Source organism: Pinus tabuliformis, chromosome X, assembly GCF_031772625.1.
Source record: "Pinus tabuliformis cultivar Carrire ecotype Pingquan chromosome X, CPIR1, whole genome shotgun sequence".
NCBI lineage: Eukaryota > Viridiplantae > Streptophyta > Pinopsida > Pinales > Pinaceae > Pinus > Pinus tabuliformis.
In genome coordinates this window covers 1,708,125,132-1,708,135,582 of record NC_142308.1, presented here as the reverse complement: position 1 = coordinate 1,708,135,582, position 10,451 = coordinate 1,708,125,132, and positions in this window count along the sequence as shown.

The following is a 10,451-nucleotide window of genomic DNA, read 5'->3' as shown; positions in this document are numbered from 1 at the left end:
ATGGAACTAATGAGTTATGAATTGGGTCATGGTTTTTATAAATCATCTTTAAGTGTACACTCTTGTGTGTATTGAGATGCGTGTTTTTATGCAAGGTAAGAGAAGATCCTGGTAGGAGTGGCCTGGGCTACGTCAATTTTGGTATCAGAGCCGGAATAGCTCTGTTTGAAGGATGAAGTTTTTTTTTTAATTACATGTGATAAGATCAGATTTTGAGACTGATGAATGTTGCAGCACAGAGATGCCGTGCAGGTGGGAGATGAAGCGAGATCAATAGGATCTTGAAGGTGAGATGTTTTTTCTGATTTGAAATTTATGATTGAGGTTTATGGTTGCAGAGAAGACGATGGCATTGAACCTGGCATTCAGCTAAAGGCTGAATAAGGAGGACAATTGCAGTGTCCTGAAGAAGAAGGTGAGTTGAAGAGATAGCCTGAAGAGTGAGCAGAGGAGAGTGCTCAAAGAGGTTCCAGAGGCAGTGAACCAGTACTTACCAAAAGACTGAGTGAGGAGAGCTTGGTGAGGTAAGTGGCAGCAGAAGGGATTGCTGTTGTAGAGGCTAGTACAACTCATGGCAAGTGAGAAGATGATCATGGAGGATCAAAGAAGAGGTTTAGAGGAATGCCACAGTGATGAGATGACTGCAGAAGTCAGAGAAAGAGAGATTGCAGTAATGAAAGTGCAATTGCAAGTACTAGAGGAATGGCTGCAAGAGCAGGAAAACCTGAATAGAGGATGGATCTTTCCACTGAAGGGAAAGAAAGTGAAGTGGCAGAGGCTACAACAGAAAAGAGATCGACAGATAAACATGCAGTTAACAGAAGAGCTGAGAAAGCTCGAGCAGATAATGGATGTACAATTGAGACGTGAAGAACTCAGAGCAGCTGAGTTGGAAAAGGAGGTTTCCATTGATGAAACAGAGGAGGAGATCATTGATGATTTCTTGAACTATTGGGCAGATCCAGATCAGCTGGATAATGTGAACTCTTGTGTTTTTATAGCTGACAGTTGTGATGTGATTACAGGTTTTTTTGAAGAGGAAGTTCATGTGAATGAAGAAGATGATCAGCTGGAAGAGCTGGCATATGAACCGACGGTTAAGGTTATTGAAACTTGTAGTTTTCAAACTGAAAAGTTGTATATGAATGCAGGGACTGTAAGTGATGGTGATGTTATGCTTCAGCAATGTCACAGAGAAATTGCATTGCTAGAATATTTGTTGAAGAATTCAGAGTATGACAGGGAGATGGCAGAAGAAAGAGTTCAGTACAGTGAATGAGTGCAAAAAGATATCATGGAAGCAGATGATGTGGGAGAAAGACTGGTTGACAGTCTTGAGAATTCTTCAGAGGATTCTTTGGGCAAAGAGAATCAGCATAGTGATGTGCTGATAGTGAAGGAGAATTCAGAACAGCATACTGAAGTGCTGGCAAAGGAGGACAAGGCACTGATGCCTTCTGATTTTTATTCTAACAAGTGTTTTGTGAATGCAGGTATTGTTGCAGAACATTTGACTCAATTGAGAAGTCAAATGAAGGAAGAAGAAGTTTTCTGTTCTAGAAAACAAGAGGGCATGGATGATTGGGTGGCTGTGAAGACTGAACAAGTCAGAACAGAAACAAGCAAAGAAGTAAGAAGTCAGCAAGTGACAGTACAGATAGAAAAAGTAAAAACTGAGCAAGCCGTCTTAGCTCAGTAGGCAGCAGGAAATCAACAGCCGGGAGATTTATTGGACCGAGAGATTGAAAGTATCAGAAGACTGATGACAAAAGAATCCCAGAAAAGACCAGCAGTAGCAAGGAAGAGAAGCAGCAGAAGCAGCAGCAAAATGAAAATAGAGACAGATTGTGAAAGTGCAGCAAGTGGAAAGTTACAACACAAGATATGGGATCCAGGCATACACAGATCCGAACACATGATCAGGCGATCATGTTTAGTTTAACGTTGGGAGTCTGATGCAGGAGCATCAAGACCATTTTTTTTCATTGTAAATATGTGATTAAAGGGGGTGTGACACTTTTTAATATTTTGTTAATTAATTTGTTATTTTTAATAAAATAGGAGAAAGTGAGGATTTTGTAAATATTCTTTTAATTAAAAGGAATATGAGAGAAAATAGAGTTAGATAGAAATTCTAGGAAGTAGAAATGCTATGTACGGGACTTAGTTGAGTCCACACCTAAAATCTATTTAAATTAGATTTAGTTTCAATATTTTAGGGATAAAATCTAGATTGTAGGGGTGTTGAGATATTTGAGGACTTTGTTGAGTGATTAAGGGGATTTGAACCTAAATTGGTTCAATTCAATTTGTATAAATTTATGAGCCTCAAAGGCAAGAAAAAAAAGAGCGTGAGTGAGGGAGTGTGAGAAGGGAGCAAGGTTTCTCCTTGGGAGCCTTCGGGCAGTTTGTAAAAGGGCCATAGATTTGCATATCTGGCCATGAAGAGCAAACTCTGTGTAAATATTTGTTTTATGTGAATATGAGCATGTTGAAATTGCATATGTGCTGGTGGATCGTATTTGTTAAATGCGCAACTGATGATTCTTGAATTTCCTTTGATATAAATCTAACTCTGTATTGCCTGTGGGGACAGTGAATTTTAAACGCCGTGTATGTTTAATTGCCGAGGATGCCTAACGCATATAGGCATATCTTGCACATATAAGCCGTGGCGCACATATATTGCATGTTATGTAATAGTCGCACAGTAATATTGGTTCTAGCACAAACTGCTGTTTATAAACCGGTGAAATGGCGTATTACCGACGCATAATTATTTAGGCTTGAAGCTGTAACGTGTGCATATATGCATCGACTGCGCCTGAGGATAATCTTCTGTTCGATTTAATTTGATTACAGGTTTCCATTTATGGATGACTGATTGTGTAATAGGAAGCCACTGGCCGTTCAACCGTCCAATAAGACGAATATATGTGGAAGGAATATATATGGTTCAGACAACCATATATCTTAGCAGCAAAGGCGAATATATATGGTCCAGATAACCACGAGGTTAGACTACAGCAATGTATGAGAATGAGTAGCGAAGATTGAAGGCTGGATGATGTATTAGAAGACTGGAATAAGCGAACAGTGGGAGAGACCGAGAATAGTAAAGTGAACAGAGGATTTTGCATATGAGAGCATCGTTTCTGGAGGAACGAAGTCATTATTGCGTTATCGCTGAACAGAGGAAATTATACATGTAATTGTATCGGCTTTTGGTTATTTGAGAAATTGTAATTATATATACAGCGACCGAAAGCCATGATAAAACTTCGCCTATAACCAGCGCCGATGGTTTGAGAGGATGCTGTGGATATATCTAAGGTAATATATATATCTTCATTTAGTTGTGTGATTTCTAACCTGTGGGTCATTAGATCAGCGGCGTAAGTGGAGGTATATATATGTTGTATACTTTGAAGATTCGTCATTTGTATGTGCCTGCTGTATGTTAATTGACAAGGAAGTTGTCTTGGCGTATAAAGGTTCTATAAATCTGTTATGCTTGCACTTTAGTTACAAAACCGTGACTGTTAAATGCATATAATCTGTAACAAAACCATACACACACAGCGTCATTTCGAAAGTGGGAGTTGCGCTCATTGCATCGACCGACGGGAAAGTGGAAGTGGGCTGAAGGCGTGGTAGCCTTAGGCATAGCAATGTTTCCGGCCGGATGTGTAACGCTATATGAAATAGCGTAGAGAGACATATATATATTATGGTATGGCCGCCAATTGAATATCGCCACTGTTTGATATAAGCAGCCTGGTTTAAAGGTAAGAGCGCAATCCAGCGAATATATATGAGATTGGTTATGGAACTAATGAGTTATGAATTGGGTCATGGTTTTTATAAATCATCTTTAAGTGTACACTCTTGTGTGTATTGAGATGCGTGTTTTTATGCAAGGTAAGATAACTTGGTAGGAGTGGCCTGGGAGTGGCCTGGGCTGCGTCATGATGTCGCCAATTACCTAGCAGTAGGTAAGTTACCAAAACATCTAACCCCTAATGAGCGAAAACAGATTGTCTAGCGAAGTACCAGATTTTCCTGGATTGGAGGCTATTTGTTTCACACAGGGGCAGACATGCAAATCAGGAGGTGCGTTTGACAAGATGAAATCTTTGATATATTGAAAGCATGCCATGACCAACCATGTGGTGGACATTTTGCTGATCGCAGGACTGCACATAAAGTATTACATACAGGGTATTATTGGCCCACAATTTTTAAAGATGCAAAGAAATTTGTCCAAGCATGTGATAGTTGCCAGAGGGCGGGACGCCCTAGTCACTCAGATGAGATGCCCTTGAAACCACAGCTAGTCATCAAACCATTTGAGCAATGGGCCCTTGATTTCGTGGGGCCAATCAACCCACCATCAAACCAGAAAACATACATTCTAGTGGCAACAGAATATGTCACTAAATGGGTTGAAGTGGAAGCCTTGCCCAGGGATACAGAAGAATCTGTTATACAGTTCCTACTCCATCTATTTGTGCGCTATGGCCTCCCTAGAGAGATAATCACAGATGGAGGGCCACAATTTGCTGGAAACAGAATAGCGGCAACACTCAACAATTATCATGTTCAACATAAAATGACCACCCCATATCACCCATAGGCAAATGGGCAAGTAGAAAGCAGCAACAAGATAATAGAAACAATTCTAACCAAAACAGTTGCATCACATAAACACGATTGGGCTGCCAGACTACCAGAAGCATTGTGGGCTTATAGAACAACATGGAGAAGCACCACTGGCCACTCACCTTACCAGCTTATGTTTGGAAAACAACCTATCTTTCCTATAGAATTTGAAATCCAGACATTACGAACAACACAAGAAGTAGGGTTAGACTTAACCGAGGCGCAAACTAATCGATTGCAACAGATTAATGAGCTGGATGAAATTAGACTCTCTGCACTTCAACATACTGCCCTGATACAGCAGCAAAGAGCTAAGTGGCATGATGCTCTCATAAAAAACAGAGTCTTCCATGAAGGAGACTGGGCTCTTTTATATGACTCTAGATTTCAGGACTTCCCCGGGAAACTCCAGACTCGTTGGTTGGGACCATATGAAATTCAGAAAGTACATGACAATGGTACCCTCACACTAATTACTATTGATGGTTCTGGGTATACCTTTAAGGCAAACGACCATCGAGTCCGTCTCTATCGCAAACCACTTACTCGGGAGTCCTTTTGCCAGCAATTACGCCAAGATTCAGATATGGAGATCTTACGGGAGGAAGACAAGTCTCCTCCACCTGTAACTCGCTAAGAAGTTTACTTTTCTTTACAATTTGTATATAATTCTTTGAATTGTTTTTGTACATATTTTTTACAGCATGTTGTGATTTTTGCTGTTCCTTTTTCAAAAGGAACAACACTTGTGATTTTTGCTGTTCCTTTTTCAAAAGGAACAACACTTGTGATTTTTGCTGTTCCTTTTTCAAAAGGAACAACACTTGTGATTTTTGCTGTTCCTTTTTCAAAAGGAACAACACTTGTGATTTTTGCTGTTCCTTTTTCAAAAGGAACAACACTTGTGATTTTTTCTGTTCCTTTTTCAAAAGGAACAGCACTTGTGATTTTTGCTGTTCCTTTTTCAAAAAGGAACAACACTTGTGATTTTTGCTGTTCCTTTTCCAAAAGGAACAACACTTGCGATTTTTGCTGTTCCTTTTTCAAAAGGAACAACACGTGATTTTTGCTGTTCCTTTTCCAAAAGGAACAACACTTGCGATTTTTGCTGTTCCTTTTTCAAAAGGAACATCACTTGTGATTTTTGCTGTTCCTTTTCCAAAAGGAACAGCACTTGCGATTTTTGATGTTCCTTTTTCAAAAGGGACAACATTTCTGATTTTTGCTGTTCCTTTTCTAAAATGAACAGCACTTGAGTATTTTTGCTGTTCCTTTTTCAAAAAGAACAGCATTTGTGTGTTTTTGATGTCTCCGAAAGAAACAGCACGGTTTGATTTCTGCCGGTCTTTTTCCAAAGGAACGGCATTTGTTTGATTTTATTGAACTGCACCATTAATTTCCACTGCTCCTTTCTCTAAACGAACAACCGTTGTTGTATCTTTCCTTGAAACTGCACTACTCATATGATTTAAAACAGCTTGTTCCTTCTCAAGGATGAAGAGTGCTAATGGTCTTTAGAATACAGCTATCTACTTATGTGATGGAAACAAAAGCACAATATACGGAAATCGGTAAATCATAAATCGCTATCCTTATAAGCAACTGCCCTGAATTGATGAAAGGATGTAGGGAAAAGGTATGCTTACTTATCACCTTTTGTTGCCATTGTCCTACTAACTCTATTCTGATTGGTAATCTCTATCATGCTCATTTTTTTTTATCTATTTTAATTATCATTTGCCAATAAGATCAAAGAGTTTATATCTTCCTATTGGGATTTTAAGATTTCTTCCACCATTCCTACTCTTAAGGAGTGCGGAACCACCCTTTGTGTATAAACAGGAAAGGTTCTCTATTAAAACCAAAGAAAAAAGAAGCAAGCAAAGCAGTTTTGTCAAATTGCAGGATAGGGAGTCTCATTACGAGCTGGCCTATCATGATCATCAGGATGGAAGCGAAGTGGCATTCCCATTAGGGCCACCACACCTGGGAAATGGTCCAAAAGGTATATCAAAATAAATAAATAACCCTTGGAACAGGAGGTCTCACCACGAGCCGGCCTGCCCACTATTCGCTCCTTCCTCGTGAATGGCACTATGACTAACTGGTTACCAAGCCTGCATAGTGGCCTATAGTTTTGACATCACATAACACTTCCTCGCATACACAAAGGACTATGGTTCCCGAGGTGAAATAAACAACTCTGCCAAGGTTATGGACACCTGTTGGCAGCAGAGCTCTATTAATGGTATCAAAGTCGTAACCTTTGGGTAAGGAAATTATAGCCTTTGTATCTTATAACGTGATAATTTAATTACCCAGCCATATACCGCATGACTATTTATTACCACCAATCATTACAGAGCTAGTGACAGTGACCGCATGGGGCTTGCTAATTATGGAAAATGTCTATTCCCGAACTTCCATCAACTCACCGCAGTCGCTTACCTATTAAAAGCGATTTAACTTTTCACCTCGATTCCAGTAATACGTTGTTTTTGCAGACATGGCATATTTTCATAAGCTGCTCCATAAAGGCCTCACGCACGAAGCAGACGCTGCTCCTTTATTTGACGGCTGGGACAGCCTATCATATTGCGGGGGGGGGGGGGGGGGGGGGAGTAACCTCATTATTCCCCAGAATACGTGTCAGCCCGTTATTCGAGAATATCTTGCACTTGAGCACAGCACGGCTCAACAGTATGATCATTTGCCATTTTTGTCTCTTCTGCATGAATCGTTGTTCGAAGTTATTTCCATTGCATACGCCGTTGTATTTAAATTTGAACGAGAAACTCGCCACCAGCTTCTCTGCGTCTTAACGAACAGCTGTTGTTCCTTTGAGAATTTGCAAGAGAAGCCATGGGTGGAAGGGCAGTCCACAGAGAACCACAGACATTGACTGTTTCAGCTGCGGCCCGAAGAATTCTGAAGAAAGCAGGATGGTTGACCTACCTCAATCGCCTGAAGGGGTCTAATGAAACTGTGGCAAAGGAATTTTTACAAAACCTGCAGGAAGAACATTCCAAAATCAGAGGGAAACGAATAGAGGTCACGAATGATATAATAGCAAAAGTCACAGGACTACCGGCCACAGGGCCTGTGTGGACAATAAAGAAGGAAAGGCTGCAGAAGATTGTGGAAATATTTCAGGACGAGGGCCAGAGCTTAACAGTTCGAGGAAAAGGGGTGCTACTAGCAACGCTAAGAGAGCCATGGGCGGAATTGGCGAAAATTGTCAAGAGCTACATTACTTGCGAGGGCGGAAAAGACGTGGTAAGACTATGACATCTAAAACTCCTAGCTATCTTAAAACAAAAATGTTCTGTGAATTTACCTGCATTGCTTAATTCGCTATTGCATGATGTGGCACGAAGCATGAAAAAGGCACAGCACAAAGAATCTGTGGTTAGCCACCACGGATTAATTCGTTTGATAGTAAACCATAGTCTTACCCAGCAGCAGAGCAACTGGGAAGAATTAATTGATATTATTAATAAAGGGACGACCACGTCTGGACACCCAGAAAAACGAAAACAAATTGATAGCACACCCCAACGCCCAGAGAAGCGAAAGAAGGACACTTGCACAGAAGTGCAAGTTGAAAGACAAGCCGAGAAACAAGCAGAAAAGCAACTTGAGAAACAACCCGACGCTGGTACATCTGAGCAACTAGAAAAACGTAGAAAGTCGGCACGGCTTGCAGGGTTACAAGCAGAGCAGAAGAAACCCCGGGCTCGCACGAGCCAAGCAATAGAAATTATAGATGAGCAATCGGCAGAGACAGATACAGAAGAAGAAAGTAATGAGGACGTAGAACAATCCACAGGGACAGAGGCGGAAGAAGAAAATAGCAGAGAAACAGAGCAGTCCGCCGAGGCAGAAACAGAAGAGGAAGACGAAGAACAGTCAGCGGAAACAGAAATAGGAGGAGAAGAAGAACAGGATGAAGAAGAAGAAGGAGACGAGAAAGAAGAAGTTGAGCGGCCCGAGCAGGAGGAAGAAATGGAACAGTAGGGAGGAAGCCCAGTACAAAACCCGATAGGGGAAGATGAATTGGCCAATATTCTGGCCAATATGGGCGAGTATGGCCAGCCCCTGAGTCCATCTAACCTCCAGGCCGAAGAAGAAACCCAGGAAAAAGATGCACCCAAGGAAGTGCATACGGAAGAAGCTTCACCCGTCCATGATGAGAAGGAAACAGAAAATATCAGGCAGGAACGGCCCATTCCTAGTCAGAAGGTACCAGAGGAGAATTCGGAGGAAATAAGGGCAGAGGAAGAATTGGCCCAAGAAACAACAGAGACAAGAAAGGTTCTTACCCCGGATCAGCCACCTCAAGAAGAAAATCCAGAAATTGGTCACACTCCAACCCACGGCAAACAGTCAGCTATTCTTTCCGAGAAGTTGATGAAAATAAGGGAATTGCAAAAGGAAAAAGGGACACTGTTAAACGTGATAGTCAGGCTTCGCCAGCAGATTAGGCTTCTAAAAGTAAGACAAAGGGGGGTAGGGACCTCAACAAGAAAAAATTCAGCCACGCCAATAAGACCCCGTAAGAATAAAAGGCGAAGAACCGGGAGCCGTTCCACTACTCAAAATCCTGACAGAAGCCAAACTGCTGTCCCTAATGAAGCAGAAAGAAAAACTGTTGTTCCAATTGAAACAGAAGGACAGACTACTGTTCCATTTGAAAAGGAACAGCAGTGGGTTGGAGTTCGTGTTAAAATTGAAAAAGATAATAAGATGGTTCAGACGGAAGGGTTATGAATTCAAAGCAGCATAATAAGAAACTCCAAGTAAAGCTCCCAGCCTCCACAGATGTATGGAAAAAGGACCCAAAAACAAGAACCCTCCGCTATCAGTTGAAGCAGGCTCAACAAGAAGCAGAAAAGCTCAGGGAACAAACGGTCCCCCGTGAAAAATATGAGGAATTACAGCAGTAGTTAAGGAACGTCAACCTGTCAGAAAGCCAAGCCTTTGAAGGATGGCGAAAGGAGCAAGAGAAAGTTGCCAAGGTAACCCATAGATTAGATGTAGTTATTAAACAAATGGATACCTTGTGTGCTCTGTACAATGATGCCCTAGCATGTAGAGCTCCTGCCAAAAATTATGCCCTGTTTCTAATGGAAAGATACTTACAATTGAAAATTAAAGCCGTTAGGGCAGGTGCTCCCATAGAAATTAACACTATAGACGATTTTATAAACTGCTGTAAGCATTATGGGGTAAAAGTACAAAGGTTATTGTGTGAATTTTACCTGCATAACCTTGTACTAGAACAAGAGACCGAGCTGAACCCTGGCCATTTTGTCGGAGATATTCAATTACAAGCATTCATTTCATTTACAGTTAATTAGATTAAATGGCTCAAAGCCTACAATGCATTTCAGAGACAAGAAAATGGATTAGACCTATGGGTAAGAGCTGAGCCTAGGGACCCAGAACAGTTATGGAGAAGTCATAGAAATCTCATGAGGGCTCCAGGCGTGATTGAAGCATTAGGACCCATGCATGAAGCAATCATTCGGCAAGGGCTTGAATTCTTTTCTTCTATTAAAGACCCTGCCATTGAAGCAGCTAAATTTCGATATCGGGTATCTAATCCAAATATTCAGCTCCGAGATCCGTTTAAGTATGAAAATTTTAAGCTTGCTGCTAACCGATTCCCCCTCTATGGTGAAATTTTTTTGAGGGCAGGGCCATCCTGGTTAGGATATAGGTTCCGGAGTCCAATCATTTCGCATCCTGCACCCGGATACCAAGCCCTGTATGAAATGCCCGAGGGC